The sequence below is a fragment of the Leucopleurus acutus genome (genome assembly GCF_964270905.1).
Source record: "Leucopleurus acutus genome assembly, chromosome: 11".
Lineage (NCBI taxonomy): Eukaryota > Metazoa > Chordata > Mammalia > Artiodactyla > Delphinidae > Leucopleurus > Leucopleurus acutus.
Genome location: NC_139152.1, coordinates 81,098,650 through 81,116,186, shown reverse-complemented (window position 1 = coordinate 81,116,186; position 17,537 = coordinate 81,098,650). Strand labels below are relative to the sequence as shown.

At 40.1% G+C, this 17,537-nt stretch overlaps 1 pseudogene across 1 annotated transcript in view; it reads right to left on the bottom strand.

The window, feature by feature from the left end:
* Positions 1–4,701: 4,701 nt before the first annotated feature.
* Positions 4,702–17,537, bottom strand: part of LOC309968957 (ribitol-5-phosphate xylosyltransferase 1-like) — a 35,646-nt pseudogene continuing 22,810 nt past the window's right edge. Inside the window, exon 2 of the transcript in view lies at positions 4,702–6,247. The product of the transcript in view is annotated as a ribitol-5-phosphate xylosyltransferase 1-like (transcript). The remainder of the gene's footprint in view (positions 6,248–17,537) is intronic.

The window sequence follows — 17,537 nt, the reverse complement described above, 5'->3', positions numbered from 1 at the left end:
TTTTATATTGATTTAGCTTTTTCTCTAGGTCCTTCCCCTTTCTCCTAAAAAGAAAAAAATTGCGGTAAAAGCACAGAAGCTTTACCATCTTAACCTTTTTTTTTTTTTTTGCGGTACACGGGCCTCTCACTGTTGTGGCCTCTCCCATTGCAGAGCACAGGCTCCGGACACGCAGACTCAGCGGCCATGGTTCACGGGCCCAGCCGCTCCGCGGCATGTGGGATCTTCCCGGACCGGGGCACGAACCCGTGAACCCTGCATCGGCAGGCGGACTCTCAACCACTGCGCCACCAGGGAAGCCCCCATCTTAACCATTTTTAAGTGTATAGTTCAGTATACACTGAACTATAAGTATAATAACATTGTTGTGTTTAAATTATATTTAACCTTTGATTTACCATTTCATTGAGTTATTTCTCTTCCTAAAGCCAAGAAGATGACATGTCCTCTATAGAATGCTTACATTCTTCTCCAAATTTATTATGAAAAATTTGATTTAAAGAAAAATTGAAAGAAAATACAATAAACTCTCATATACCCACATTCAACAATATTATTTAACTGTATTTTCCATGTCTATCCATATTTATATGTGTATTTATATGCATAAGTATACATATATTTAAATATTTTTGTGTTTATGAATGTGTATATGTGTATGAAAAAATATATGGTATATAATTTTCTGAACCATCTGAAGTCATTATGGAAATCAGGACACTTTGGCCCCTAATATTTTAGCATATATCACATAAAAATAAGGATAATCTCTTACATAACTACAATATCATTATCACACCAAAAAAATGAACAAATTTCCTAACATCATCTGATACTCAGTTCATATTCAGATATCCCTCATCTTCTCCAAAATGTCTTTTATTGTTTTTTTGCTTGTTTTTTGAGAACCATCAAGGCTCATGCATTGCATTCCAATTCTTTTTTTTAATCTATTGAAACACTTTTCACTCTTTTGTATTTGAAGCCAGAATTTCAGTCTCTAAAATATGTTATGTAATTAACAAATTATGGTTGACAAGCCAAATGATTTCAAGAGATTTACGCTCAATTCTTTCCTTCGCCCTTGAACTGCTGAAGTTCAAAACAGTTTTGAATAGAATAGGAATAGAACCTGGGTCTGCTGAACTGTTGCTGCCTGTTAATACCCAGATGCTTTAATTAAAAGGCCAGTCCTCTTGGGCTTCCCTGGTGGTGCGGTGGTTGAGAGTCTGCCTGCCGATGCAGGGGACACGGGTTCGTGCCCTGGTCCAGGAGGATCCCACATGCCGCGGAGCAGCTGGGCCTGTGAGCCATGGCCGCTGAGCCTGTGCGTCCGGAGCCTGTGCTCTGCAACGGGAGAGGCCACAACAGTGAGACCCGCGTACCGCAAAAAAAAAAAAAAAAAAAAAGGCCAGTCCTCTGTGATCTATGTGTACTTAACTGTCTTATGTAACATCAACCCCTGGTCTACTGTCCTTTCTAATAAATAACTTATAGGAAGTAAAAATTATTCCACCAATGCATAATAACCCTGTATAATGAAGTTTTGTATGTCTTGCATGATATGAAAATACTTTTTTTCCAGCAAATTAGTGTTTGATTCAGTCACACCTGCTTAGATCTAAGTCTGTCAGAAAAGTCTTCTTATTAATGCTAATGGAAACTGGCTTTGTGTCTGTAAACGTCAGCCAAGGCATGATGTGTTGCAGCCTACCACAGTCAATACTCATAAAAGTACTGAGGTTAAGACCTTCTGTCTGCCTTCATCTTTCCATGTGTTATTTTGATTGCCCTAATTTAGTGTAGTATTGATCTCACAAGATTTCCTGATCATTATAGCCATATATTGGGGAGAGGGGAGTTGGAGTGATGATTATTTCTACCTTCCTCTCTTACCCCCTGAATTTAGAACTATTTGAGAAGTAGATTCAGGGGTCATTCAGGTGATGGACATATCAGCCTGGTTGTAAAGTGGATTGGAAAATGTGGTTGAATTCACCTTTGGGCTTCCTCTCCCCAGGTTCTAGACCTTGGGTTAACTGCCTGAGGGAGAGTTTGAGTGTTTAGAGTGACTAGCATACTCAGAATTTCTGCCTTACCCTCTGTGATCCCTAACTGTGTGAGCAGACAGAGAAGAAATACATAACTGGGTACTTAAAAAAATTGAAATATAATATAAATACAGTAAAATTTATCATTTCCAATGTATAGTTGGATGAGTTTTGACATATGTATAGAATCACGTAACCACCATCACAATCAAGATGTATAGCCTTTCTATCACCCCAGGAGGTTCCCTCTGTGCCTTTGCAGTCAGTCTCCCCTCCTTTCTGCTCTTACCTCCAGACCCTGGCAATCCTGATCAGATTTCTGCCCTGACAGTTTTGCTTCTAGAATGTTATATAAATGGAATTGTACATCATGTAGCCTCCATGTTGTTGCATCTATCAGTATCACTGAGTTGTATTCCATTGCGTGGATGTATCACTGTTTATCTGTTTGCCGGTTGCTGGGCATTTGGGTTGTTTCAAGTTTTTGGCTATTATGAATAAAGCTGCTGTAAACATTTGTCTACAGGTGTTTGTGTGGACTTATGTTTTCATTTCTCTTGAGTAAATTCCCAGCAGTGTGATTGTTGGATCATATGGTATTTGTTTAACTGTGTAAGAAATGGTGTACTGCTTTTTAAAGCATTAATGCTACCCAGTGGAGGAACAAGAACCAATGTATGTCATAGTCTAAACACTCACAAGGCAGGTAAATTTTTCACTTGGGGATGAGTAAGTGAGGGATGGGGAGAGAGAATAGAAGTATGAGTTTACTGTAGTGATTTCAACCCTGGATGAACATTAGGATCTCAGAGGAAGCTTTTATAAAGTCTGATGCAAGTTCTCCACTCCACCCCTTCAGAATGAATAGGTTTTTGGTGAAACCTATATTTTTTTAAAGAACCCCAGCTAATTCTAATATATAGCAAGGATTGAGAACCACTGCTATAGTGGAAGTTCCCTTGTGGAAACATGATTCCTGTGAAATGGACGTGGCCTCTTAATAACCAAGAGGCCATTTCCTTGATGAAAAAAAATCAGTAATGTGATAAAATTAGTGATAACTTTCATGTATTACATGAAATGATATGAAACTATAATATTTGGGGCTCTAAATATATTTTAAAATTGTAACATCTTGCATGAATTTAAAAAACGTATTCAAGTAAGAGAACTATACTTTTGAATTATTTAGACCACTTTAAAATCTAATTCAAAATGTTTTGTGTTCTCATATAAAAGTCTCAGCTCTCCTACTCCTTTTCAATATTAAATGTATAAAGAAACTTGTAATGATATTTTTGTTTAACTCTGCTGAGTCTCCCAAGGACATTACCTCTCTTGATTGGCTGAACACATCCCATTAGGATAAAGATGATTGCGTTTTAAATGGCACAATTTCCTTGAGAAATTCTAGTTCTAAGCTACTTGTAGACCATGATTTACAAAACAAACCATTGTTTAGTACTTTTGATCTGCTTTGATTTGAAATGAATGCCTTTTAAAGCAGCTTTATATATTACTGGGCCCACTTGAAAAACTTCTTACTCTGTGTCATGTTCTTTGGGCTTAGTTCTTAGTTCAGAATGTCAATGTCACTCTAAAAAGTGCTTATTGATTGTCAAAGTAAAGTGGTAATGATTCAGGAAAATATCTCTACTTTTCACAGATGGCTTTCTAGTTATATTTAGAAGTAAAATAATACACACATGCTACTTCAGGGTGATAATTTCCTGAAGCAAAATGAAATAAATTGACAGATAATAAAGAAATGACGAGTCTTGCTGGGCGTAGGAAACTCCGAATTGGCTGGTCTGGAAAGTTGAAATCCAAGGACAAATTAATAGATTGCATGTTTTGAAATGTCTTTCTATGGAGCATTTATAATGTAAACTGAGGATTACTTAATGATTGTTTTGAATTGCCAATGCTACAGAGAAGGGCAAAAGGAGAGGAAAGAAGAAAGGAATGTTCTTTATCGTGGGTACCATAGTAGTACACTGATTAAGACAGAAATTAACTATACAAACATTATTATAGCAACATCAGTGGAACTTTAAATAAAAGAGAAAAATTCACTCACATTCCTGCTACCCAAGAATCAATCTGTTCTCATTTGTTTTAAGGATTCTTTTGTTCTATTAATTAGGTGGAACATTGTTTATTCACCATTTCCAAACTTATAAGGCAGACAGCCCAGGTTTGTTTTGTTTTGTTTTAGTAGTATATAGTAGTATATTGCCAATCTTTATGTAAGTTTAGGAAAAACTTTTGCATTATTTTCTTAGAATAAGTCCATGGAAATAAGATTTCTGAATCAAATAACATTAACATTTTAATAGTTCTTTACTATGTTAACTCTTCTTTCAAAAATCATTATCATACCTTTTTATTCTATGCAGGTACAAGTGCACTACCTTATCTGGGTATTCTAATTTGAAATCACATTGGTATACAGTGGTGCCTTGTTGTTATTTCAATGATTATTTCTTTGATTATTAGGTGGACTGAACATTTCCCCATATTGTGTCTACTAATTATAATTTCTATTTTTGGATGCAAACTCTTTGATTATGCCATATATTCATTTGTGTCCAGGGACCCTTAGTAGAATTCTTATGAAATTTTCACAAGTGCATTTTAACGTAGGTATTAACCCTTTGCTTATTTAATTACTATAAATATTATTTTGTCTTTTGTATTTCTTTCCATTAAAAAAAATTTTAGCATAAATTTTGAATTTTTAATGATAAAATGATTGGTCCTGTCATTTGTAATTTCTTCTACTGCTTCAAAACTTAGAAAATTATGTCAAACTTAATGTCAACCTCATGTGGCTGTAGTGCATGGAGGGGAACTTAATGGTAGTGGGAGTTGAATAAGGAAATCAAGACAGAGAGAGCTAAGGTTATACAATAGTTTTTTTTTTTTAATTTTTATTGAAGTATAGTTGATTTACAGCATTGTGTTAGTTTCTGCTGTACAGGCAAGGTGAATCAGTTATACATAAACATATCCACTTTTAAAATTTTTAATTAATTAATTTTTGAATTACAGTTAACCTTTATTATTCTTTAAAAGTGAACTTTCCACAATATTAATAAATCTCATTTTTAGCTCTGCTTTGAAATATTGATACCAGTGAAGTAACCTTTTTCTTCTTTGAATCTTTTCTTGTAAAATTATAGTTTTCTCTTTTTCTAAAATAGGAAGTTCCTTCCAGTTCTTAATAAAGATAAAGGGAGCATTCATGGACTTGAGTAACTGCAGAGGAGCATTATGGTAAACAGATGAATTTCCACAGCTGCCAGCTGTCATTACGTCTTCTACCATGGGAACGGAGCCATAGGAGCAAGCCTCTTATATTCTGTAACACTCTCTGTTTACTCCTGCTGGGCACAATGTGAGATCACTGTGAAGCAGAGCATCTTGATAATTCTTAAGGCTTTCATTTGTTTCTTGAGGCTGCCACTGTTCTGTTGCTGAAACCCAACAAAGCTTATCAGTCCCATCTTGTTTCAAAATTCATTAGTGCTTGTCTGGATGAATTTTCATAAATGGTTCCTACAATATTACACAAGTATGGCCCTTCATATGCAGCATTGACCAATTTGCCTCCACCACAGGAAGATTCCTGTATGTTGCTACTCCTAAAGGCCATTGAATAACATCCATGTTATTAATCCAGGGGCTGTCATATATTATGAAAAGTAGTTCCACAGAGCCTCCATTTCTTTTGAGAAATTGGTTTATCCATTCATTATTACAATGTTCATTTGCAACCAAAACAACAGCAAGATGCTGGAGTTTTTGAGTTTGCACTAAATTTTGTGCATAAAGTAACCACTGGGTGGCAAAAAAGACCTTTGCTTTTTCTCTTCCATTTAGAACGAGTACCACATTATTCTCATCAACAGAGAAGTACCCGGGGACCACAGCTGGACCAGTAATGAAGCTGTAATGTGTTCTTCCAACAACTAAATTTCCTTCTCTCCGCTGAGCATTCACATCAGTGGGCTCAAGTAAACCTTCAAAAATATGCTCCCAAATACAAACCAATGGCAGCTTTGCCCCAGATTTGTACATGGAAGTCTTTTTTCTCTTTTGTGGACTTATTTAATATCTGAAGTCTGTGTTTTTGCTCATTTTTTTCATCTTCTTCCCAAGGATTCCATTCTTCACTTCTCAAAGTAGATTGTCTTTTCCAGAAGTTTCCCAATTATTTCCTTCTCATCCAGAGCCATTCAGTGATGACTAATAAGTAGAGGGCACATTCCTTATCACTGAACTTGCACATAGGTAAAGAAGGCTGGAAAAGATGCTCTGTGTTTTCAGAGCATCTTACGATGTTCTTAGGTGTTTACGAACACCTTCCCATGTGCACATGCCATTGCTCATCTCATCATCATTATCACCTCAGTGCCCTTCCTGTGGCTTTGATGCTGGCCATTATCTTCAGGGCCAAGAAGTGCAGGTTACTTGGATTTGCCTTTATTTAACTATTTGTGATTGAACCTTCCTTCAGTTTTCATCTGGGGTTCAGCTGATTGAGGCTGGGATTGGCTGGGCTTGGTTTTAGTCTATGGCTTGGGTCCAAGTCTGCTCCATATTCTCTCATCCGCTATGGTCCAGCAGTTATTGGAGTAAAGGTTCTGAGCCCCACATCAGGCTTCCCAACCTGGGGGTCTGGCAACGGGAGGAGGAATTCCCAGAGAATCAGACTTTGAAGGCTAGCAGGATTTGATTGAAGGACTTCAACAGGACTGCTAATATGTTGGAGGGTCTCTGCAGAGGTGGGGAGTGGCTGTGGCTCACCGCGGGGACAAGGACACTGGCAGCAGAAGTTCTGGGAAGTACTCCTTTGTGGGAACCCTCCCGGAGTCCGCCATTACATCCACTTTTTTAGATTCTTTTCCCATATAGGTCACTACAGAGAATTGAGTACAGTTCCCTGTGCTATACAGTAGGTACTTATTAATTATCTAATAGTTATATTGTTAAATGGAGTGTGTGTGTGTGAGAAACGTTTTCCCAGAGAGGAATTATACTGTCCTTCCTGAGAAGTATTAATACTGTTGGCATGGCTGGTACCCATGATGCCCAACTGTGCAATAAGAATGAAGAAGGGAGCGTGGCACTTTCTGAGAAATTTAGCTTCATGGAGGTAGCCACCTAGTTTATTCACATTCAGAATAATTTTGTTTTGTTTTGGTTGCTTGAGATGAATGGTTGTAAATAGAATTCTAACTAATGCATAGCTTTGGAAAGGAATGAAACCTCACAATGGTGCAACTGTTGCTAAATAACTTCCTGCGTGTCTGCAAAGTGGCCAGTTTCAGAAGGATTGGGGAGATCTCATCTTGCAACATGTTATAACAAAGAAGGAGGGGTTAAGAAATCACACCTCCTCATTGCTACATGACTGTACTTACAATTACCAAAGATTTTCTGGGATGTCCTTAATTCAGATATTCTTTTTGTTGATCTAAGGTGCATCCTACTTGTCCCATCACAGGTCCCAACTTCCATTCAAAAAGCAGAGTCACCATAGGAATTCGGCAGCAGATCCTGAGCTTTTCTCACCCCCACTCCTCTCTTCTAACCCATTTTGCTTATTTTCATTAACAGAACAGAACATAACACTTTTATGTGCCAATTCTCAGTCTCAGAAGCCCTAATGGTTCTTTTTTATACATTGCAACAAACCCAAACTTCTTTTGCCATCTTTAAAGACTCTGCCCTACTTAGGTAACTTTCCTTTTCCTACTTCCTGGACACTCATCTTTTGCTCTAGTCAAGTACCTCTGGTCTCTTTTCCTTGCAGTTGCCCTGTTCATTCCCACCTGTTATCCCATTGCTTTCCTTCTGTCAATCTGTTCCGGCTGCTAGAACAGAATACGCTAGACTGGGTGGCTTATTGACAACGGAAATTTATTTCTCACAGTTCTGGAGGCTGGGAAGTCCAAGGTCAAGGCAGATTTGGTGTCTGGGGAGAGCCTGCTTCCTGATTCATAGATGTCCTCACGTGGTGGAAGGGAAAGGGGGCTCTTTGGGGTCACTTTATAAGGGCACTAATCCCGTTCTTGAGGGCTCCACCCTCATGGCCTAATCACCTCCCAAAGGCCTCACCTCCAGATACGGTCATATTGGGGATTAGGTTTCAACATACGAATTTTGGGGGAACACAAACATTCAGTCTATAGCACTTTCTTTGTGTAATGCTTTCCTCCTGGAATGCTTTCCCTCCTTTCCTCGCTTAAAACTAGACTCACTTGTCAAGCCCTAAATCAAGTCTGACATTAAACAAAACAAAGCACAGCATAGAGCTTACCCTCCCAGGGAAGTTTAGGTGCCATTGCATAGGTAAGTCTCTGGGCAGAATCTCACCCATCAAAGACTGCTCTAGCCTCTCTGAGATGGATTGGTGGTTCTCTTTTATGTGTCTACAGTTTTTTGTTGAGCAAGTGCACATCTGTTGGGCAGTATTCAGATTCTTAAAGGATCCTAGATGGGCCCCAACCCCCAAATGTGATCAGTATATTGGATGTACTGGCTTTGGGTGCTCTGCCAGGAGGAAACAACTTTATTCTTTCTTACCACTGCCTTCAAATAAAACCTTGATATAAACTCCATTCCAAGCTCCTGGATGGTGGCTCAGGTTTTTGTTTTTCTGGACGTGGGGGATTAGAGCAGTTTCAGTTATTAAAAATTCTAGCCCAATCAAGACTTCAATCGCATGTCTATTAAAAGATTCTCCTTCCATGTCCTCCCAGAGTCTTGAAGTGGGAAGTGGGGGAGGCAGTGTCTGCCTTTTCTTTCTTCCTCTTTCTACCTCTTGCATCTACTTGCTAGATGCTCCAGGGTTAGGTAGCAAGGAGGGGCTAGAAGTTGAGGAACTTTTTTTTAAAATAAACCTAGTTGGTGTTAGTCTGCAAAAACCCTCTGCATAGTCGACATTCCAAATACTGACCATTTATCAAATAGGGTGCTTTTGTTGGTTCTTTGGGGACACCCACCCTGTTGGAGACCTCTGAGGTTGAAACATTTCCTGATGTGGGAGAGGTAGTCTCCTGCTGCCCTCTTGTGTCATGCCCTCAACCCTACTCCAGCAGTTCACACTGTGTAACCTTTTTGCTGAGGCAGTCTGGACCCTGGTGGGCAGTGTTCTTAGATGGGGTGCTTTTAAGGAGGCTCTAGCCTGGCTCTCCTCTGCAACATCCATTTAGCCCAGGTTACCTGGCATGTTGCCTCTCTAAATCCTAGCAGTACAGTGTTCTCTCTTTGCTCTCCATCATAGATAGCTCCAGCCGGCCTCTCCCCTTTGGGCTTTACTAGGTGAGAATCAGGCACCAGTCTCTGTGTTCCCCAAATTCCAGGAAACACAGATCAAACCCTCTAGTGATAGGCAGAAAAATGCCCCCCACAGATGTGCCTGCCTTAAGCCCTGGAACCTGTGAATACGTTACCTCACATGACAAACTGTTGCTTTTCTGGAAGCTCCTCCTACGCGGTTTGGGAGGGCAGTGGCGTAATTTTCTACACCATGGGACTAACAATCTTGTTGGCACTCTTTCTTGTATATAAGCTAATGGTGGATGTCTTGGTGTGTCCAGCACATTATTTAAGCACCCTCACTCCCTCAGTCACAGTGTAGAGGCAGAAAATGTCCCATTTAATATTGTTGGACAAGTTTTGTAAATCTTTGTCCCTCGTTCTGTGTTTCAGTACAAGCACATATAGACCATTTCTAAGCATTTCCATTACTCATTAGCTACCTGAATTCCTCTGCTGCACTAGGACTCCTTGATGGAAATCCTGTTACTGAGTGTCCTCTGCATTTTGATGAACACATCCCTCATGTTGGGCTCTGTATATTTTTGCTCCTTTTTCTGGTCTGAAATTAATTTCTGCAACCAAGTCAGTTCCTTCACTTTCTCATTGTATTTTATGCACATTGCCAGCAGGACATCATGCCTTATGTCGACGCCTTCCAGAGCATAGGTAGAACTTCAGGTTTAGGTGGGTTGGAGGGGCTCTAAAGATCAGCTCTTTCATTGCTTCTTTCCTCCCACTCCTGAATTTTGAATCATCTCTCCTCACTGTCATCCAGGATATACAAGTATGGGATCCAGGGGGGGTCATACTACTTCCTGTGTTTATTCCATTATGGAGATTTTCTTTGAGCTCCTTGAAGGCAAGGACCAAATCTTATTACCATGGCAACACCAGCCCCAACTCAGATCCTGGAGCAAAGCAGGAAGTCAGTGCATGAATGAGTGAATGAACAAATATTATTGGGCCCAAAACTGGCTTCTCTGTGGCTTCTATAACATCTTCCTTGGGACGATTCAGAATGATTTATTAATTCTCTTCTTTGCAGAATGGCCTTTAACTGTATAAAGCTATTTTGTCCTAATTGAGTCTTTTCTTCTCCTATATTTTCAGTCCCCCAAAGGATATTTCTACACATCAGTTACAACCCTTTCTACTTTAGTTTTCTGATAGCCTCTTAAGGAAGGTTCAGTTTTCTGGAATGAATTCAGCATGACAGTGGGCCGGAAGTGATTGCGTAACTATTGCAAAAGGCTGTGGTTTGAATCTTTCCCAAAGTCTTATCTGAGCAGCCCAGATGCAGCACTGTGCCAGTAGTCACAGCTTCTCTGTTTCTCATTGTGTAGTCTGCAGATAGCCCTGCTGAGGGCTGAGGGTTTATATGGAAGGCGTTCATGGTGTGTTTTAAGTGTAACAGGATATCAAATGGAATTTTTCATGGTGTCTTGATATTTCATCTGAAGCCCCAGTGCTGAGAACAAAAAGTGATAATTATCCCTAGATTTCTGCATGGTGTACTAGCGCTGCCATATGCATGCAGAAATTGTGAAAAGACAGCAAAACTGGTATCAACCTTCCATCACATACTTCCAACTCATGCAGGAGAAAGGGTTTGATTAAAGACTCTCTGGGGTAGTGGACGGTACTGTGGCATTTCCCTTTCTCTTCTTATGAGGTGACCCTTGAGAGAATTGGGGGCTCCAGTGGTACCCTGGGATTGAAATAGAGCAGGGTGGAGAATTCATGGAGAAATGGATGTGTGTCTTTGGAATTTAGGGATATGAATGAGTGGGACCTGGTGCTTGCTTCCTGCCTGGTGAGTCTGGAATGCGGGAGGCTGGTCAGAACAAACAGTGATCCCTAAATGAGTGAAGAGGGCAACAGTGAGCATGTCTGCGCTACCAGAACTTCTAGGGGTGAGGACATGCGTCTTCCAGGAGTTACGGTGGAAGACAGCTGGCCTTGAACCAGGAGCATTGCTGGTGGGGTGAAGGGACCCCAGCAATAAGCTGCTCTATGATATATTTCTGAGTAGGAGCTGAGCAGTTTGCAAGAAACTTCTGGGAGAAGTGGGAGAGTGCATTTGCTTTGGAGGGGGCTTTCCAGCTGGCTAGTCCGCACAGTGAGCCTTTGAAAGCCCCACAAATGACCCCACTGGAGAGAGCCAGCAAATGGGCTCCTACCTCAAGACCAGGGTCTGCTGTGTTGTAACAGTACCGGCCATGAAAGAAACACTTGCTTCTTTTCCTCTAATCCCCCTGCCCCATGCTTTGACCCTGGAGAAGCCGGAAGCAGCAGTGGCGGGGGAGGTGGGGGGGAAGGACAGTGAAGGAGATGGAGGAAGGATAGACAGTACTTCCTTTCCGTGCTGTAGGCTGTAGTCACTATGCCTTAGGTTGGGGTGGAGCTGGGGTATGGTGATGGGGGACTCTGATTTGAGTATGTGATTGAAGTTTTAAACAGGACTTTTTAATGAGTTTTTTTTTTGGTCTGTGAAAAGCGGCATGTGGGATCTTAGTTCCCAGACCGGGGATCAAACCCCAGCCAAGCAGTGGAAGTACAGAGTCCTCACCACTGGACTGCCAGGGAATTCCCTAATGAGTTTTAATTCTTGAAAGTAAGTTTAAAAATCTCGGGTAGACCTGAGATATTGCCCAGAGGTGGGGAAGGATGATTTGACAGAACATGTTGGGAAGGAGTGATTAGAGAAAAATAAAACTATTACCTGGTGTACACCACCAACTTTAGCCTGTCTGGTAAACTGATTAAATAAACAGTAATTTTAGGAAAATTACAGGAAGGCCGGGCCTGAGGGATAGGTAGGTAACAGACTATTCTCTGGAACCTTGGTATTATGGACTCTTTGTTTTTCTGAAGTTTTTAATATTTCTGTTTAATATTTTAAAAGTTTTTATTTTGAAATGATGTTATAACGACAGAAAAGTCGCAAAAATAGTACAGAGTTCCCAAATACTCATTTCTCAGCTTCTGCTAATGTCAACATCTTATATTGATATAACCATAGTGTAATGATCAAAACCAGGAAATTAACATTGATACAATACTACTAACTAATCTATAGACATTATCTGAATTTGCCAGGTTCCCCATGAATGTTCTTTTTCTGTCCAGAATCCAAATTGCGATCCCACATTACATTTACTATCCACAGTCTCCTCCTTAGTCTTTCTTTGTATCATTAAATTTTAAGATTGGAAAAGATATTAAAGGTCCCCTAGATGAATCACCCAGTATATTCTTGAATCCCCTCTATAAAAATCCCTGCTAATCAGTTTTTTTGGTAAGAAGACACCTCTAGTGACAGTCTGTTTTAATGGAGCCCAGCTCTATAAGGAAGTTCATAACTGTGATTCTCTTTCTTAAAGCTTCCACTTATTGATTCTGGTCCTTACCTCGTCCTTGCCTTTAAAATAATCCTTCTATCTGATGGCCTTCAAATATTTGAAGACCATTATATTTCTACTTGCCCTGAAGCCCCATCCCCCATTCCTGCCACCAAATCCTCTCTTCTTTAGGCTGGCCATCTTCAGTTCCATTAACTCTTACTCATATGACATGGTTTTAAGTCATCTCACACATGGATCACTCTATCCCAAACAAGCTCCAGTTGTATATACAGGTGTAGATGTGGGTCTCTCTATTTGTCTATGTGGTGCCTGAACAGAGAAAAATCACGTATCATTCTCCACATTCTGTGTCCTATCTCAGCAGGCCAAGATTACATTAACATTTGGTTCGTTTTTTTTTTTTTTTTTTTGGTTCGTTTTTATAAAGATAAGCAGGGAGTAGTTAGACATGCTAATTAAATAGCCATTTTTAGTGAACTTCAGTGGGTGATCCAGACTCCTGTGTGAGTTGCTAAGACAAGTTTGGTATCTTTCTCAGAGATATCTTTGGGCATGGAAAGCTGGACAAGGTAAGAATGTTTTCAATACAGATTTGGATTGACAAGTTTCCAATTGAAAATCATGGTGCCTGGCTACAAGTTCCTGGTATATCTTCTCCAAAAAAAGAAAAGGCAATACATTTTCAAAAACTAGAATAAACTTTTAATGTATTGGCAGAACCTGGGAGAACTTTCATTTACTGAACAGCCAGTGGAAATGGATTGAGAAATGCAATGTGGCCAGAAATAGAGGAAGTATTTTTGTTTAAAAATAATAAGAGGTACAAACTATTATGTATAAAATAAGGTACAAGGATATATTGTATAACATGGGGAATATAGCCAGTATTTTATAACAATTATAAATGGAATATAACCTTAAAAATTGTGAATCACTATACCATACACCTGTAATCATATAATATTGTACATCAACTATACTTAAGTAAAAAAAAAAAAAATTAAAAAAAATTCTCAAAGGACTATTTTTCAGTCTTCTACTGCCCGTACCCTGGTTCAAAATGCAGGGTATGTTTTGACCTTACCTGTACAGTTTGGGTATTGCTGGAGGAGAGGCCTGGAGTATTCCTCTCCTCACAGTTCCCATGGGTATCTCTCTTTCCTCATACTCTCATAGTCTGTAATTTCCAGAGATGAATGGCAGGAAAGCACGAAGGGATTGGGGTTGGTGCATTTCATCTTGGAGATGAGCCCTAGTACGAGTTAAAGCTAGGACACTTTGCATCTGTTCAGAGAGTGAGAGAACCAACAGTGGAGATGCAGTAACACTAGATGAATTTCTGCTTGATCCTGGGAATTGGGCCAAGGAACTGTCAACAGCTTTCTCTCCAGAAGCGGATTTCAGAGTGGAGTTATACTAGCACCTAAGTGATGCGAAGGAGAAAAGCAGTCCCTGACATTCAGGAACTAGCCCTTGGTGTCATTATAGGCTGGCCTGCGCTCAGTTAAGTTTTGATGTGCTCTTGTTGGACATGAGTAGTTTCACAGGACATCAGCATCAGACAGGGCCACTCCATGACCAGGATGCTTCAAAGCCAAAACAAAGAGCACTTGGTAATTATGTCTGAACACAGACAACACATGAACATTGTCCAAGTCACAAAATACCAAGAAGCCTCTGCCAGCTAAAATGAGTAATGGCTGTTTCCTTGTCGATTATACCTTCCACCTTGCTCCATTCTGCCCTCCCTATAAATCAGTCTTACTAAGATACACAGTGATAAAATTGTCCTGGCTTTCTGACACTGCCTAATTCGCCACATCACCCAATCAAAGCCCAAATCCAAAAATAAGTTCTTTCTACATCCTTGTACTGAATTGCCCTGTGGTTCCCCATGTCATAATTCTGTCTTACTACAACTGGTAATAAATCCAACTTGTTCAATGCAAAACTGATTGGCCTTTGGTTTGAGGGCGAAGGACAGAGAATGGGATGATACATACTGGGCAAATACCAATTAAGTGTTAATCTCTTTTCTTTCAAAGATAAGCAAACAATAAAATGAAACAAGACATGGGGTCTAGGGAAAAAACTACTGTTGAATAAAGAAAAAAGAACAGCATCCCTAGACTCGGTTGGGGCCCCTAGCTATACATTTCTATAACTTCCAGTTTTGTACTGTTCATCATAGAATTCTGAGGAAACTAATATTTATTAGAAAAATTAAAATCCTAATTGGAAGTATTAAGGAGCCAAACTAATACTGTAGAAAATGGAAGTGGTAACATTGAGAGGAAACTTGAGAGGTTTTCCTAGACTGAAGAGAAGGATAATGGGAAAGCACATAGTAGACCTACAGTGATTCAATCCAAGAAGGATTTGTGTTCATAATGAAGAAACAAGAGCGCTTTTAATGGAAGCAGTGCTAGTTACTGCAGACTCGCTTGCTCAAAACGCATTCCAACCCTCTAGTAGTATGTAGAGCCAAGTCCCACTCTTCCCACAGTTGCCTGCAGTTTCAAATATGATTTAGGTTCTTCCAAGATGACGCACTCAAGTGAGACTGGATTTAGAAGTGAGTCGTGTGGGAGGGAAGCAGGTAGGGAGGTCAGAGGCATCCAGTTTGCTGGTGCTGATTATGGCAGAGGCAACTCTGGAGGCAGCTTTCCAGTTTGGCGGTCGGCTTCCTGGTGGGGGCAGAGGCGGCAGAGTTTTGGAGCCAGCTGGTGTGGCAACAGCTCTTGTCTTGGCAGGAGCCTCCTGACTCTACACTGCCCTGTGGGGGCCGGAGCAGCAGCTGTACTGGCAGCCCAGTTCTCAGACGTGCATCTGGGAGTCACTCACGGAAGGTCAGTCTAGAGCAGCACTCTCCTATAGAAATGTAAGAACACACGTACATCGTTTAAACTTCTCTAGTAGCTGCAGTTGCAGTCCAAAGAAATAGGTGACATTAATTTTAATAATATATTTTGTTTAACCCAATATATCAAAAAATAGTATAATTTCCACATGTAGTCAAGATATCACTTTTTTCGTACTGATGCGTATCTTACCTGAGACTAGCCACATTTCAAGCACTCAGCTGTCTGTGGCTCCTGTATTGGACAACACAGGTCTAGAGTCCTTTTTTTTCCATTTTCCTGGCAATTTAGTAAATAATTTAATACCTTGTAATAAATTTCTCTCTGCTTAAACTTGTGGGTTGTGTTTTCCACAGTTGAACACTGGCTGATATAGAAGCAATACCAGATAAATAAACATAAAAAGGACTCAATCTGTACCAGCAAAATGAATGAAAAGAAAACCATACTTAGACACACTGGTACAAATTCTTTGAACTGCAAAGATGAAAGAACCTCAGATGCATTCAGACAGCCTCCCTTGCCCCCTTGTAAATCTATTAAAGAAAAATATACAGATTGGCCTTAGCCTTCTTTCCTGCAAAGATAAATGGCAGAAGGAAATGGAATGATGACTATACATTTGGGGGATAGAAGGTATAGCTTGAGAATTTTATACTCAGCCAAGTTGTTTTTCAGGTGTAAACATAGCAGAATGACAGATGTGTAAGGGCTCATGAAACATACCACGCATAGAGCTCTCTTGAAAAAGTTACTCGCTGATGTTTTCTTTTCCATATCAACCTTCTCCTGTTTTGCTTCTGCCTCTTTTAGTTTCATAATTTCTTGTTCTTTTTTTTTTTCATGGCTACTTAAAAATTAAAAAAATTACTTTTCTTGAGGATACTAAAATACATTTATTTAAAAAAAATTTAAAGTGTGTCATTTTAATTTTCTTTTAACAGCGATTTCATCCATTGATTGTAATGGAGTTGGTGTTCTTTCTTAACATTACTTTTCTTCCTGTGTTTTGGATTTCGGTTTGCAGGCCCTTCTTGAAAGGAAGATTTTATATCTTTATTATTCTCTCTGCCTATTTTCTCTCTCTGATCCCCTGCACCCCGACTCTTGTGGTTTTGAGGTTTGTCTCCACCTGGTCCGTGGGGTCCCCAGGTCTTATATTGGCTGCTTGGTGCTCCTGCCCCACAATGATGTTGGGGATGTCACAGATACAGTCACTGAGCCCATAGACAGCTTGGCTGGCAGCCAAGTGGAAAGGCTGAAGTGTGCCCTCCTAAGCTTGCAGCATCACAGATGCCGTGGTCAAGGTCGCAGGCAGCCGCTGCTTTCAGTTTCCTTTCTTGAGTTGGGGAGCCTCACTACAGGCCCTGGTCTCAGGCCAGGAGCCTGGCCTCCCAAGGGGTATTCCTATTCCTGTCGCTAGGGGCGATAGTCAGCCTGTATGCTCTGGGCGGGCCCAATTGTTTGTTTCCATCCAGAGTTTATTCTAGAGGTTGCTGCATCCATGCTCACTGTTTGGTGCCTGTGTTGTGCTGGTTATTAATATTATCAGTATCAACCTGACCTGTTAACCCCACAGAAGCTGAGTTTCTGGCCACTTCAGATTGCTTCTTGACCTGGAGCCCAGGAGGCCTGTAGCTTTCACTGCTACATCTAATGCTTTGTATTTCTGTTCCAGTTCTGGGCATTTGTTCATTTTGTTTTTTAAACAAATGTAAAATTTAAAGTTAAAAAAATAAATAAAAATTGAGGTATAATTGACACACAACATTATACAGTTGACCCTTGAACAACTCAGGGGTTAGGGGCGCTGACACTCTGCACAGTTAAAATTCTAAAAATCTGGGTATAACTTACCATCGGCCCTCGGTATCTGTGATTCCTCTACATCCTCAGTTTCCTGTATCCACGGTTCAGCATTGGCAGGT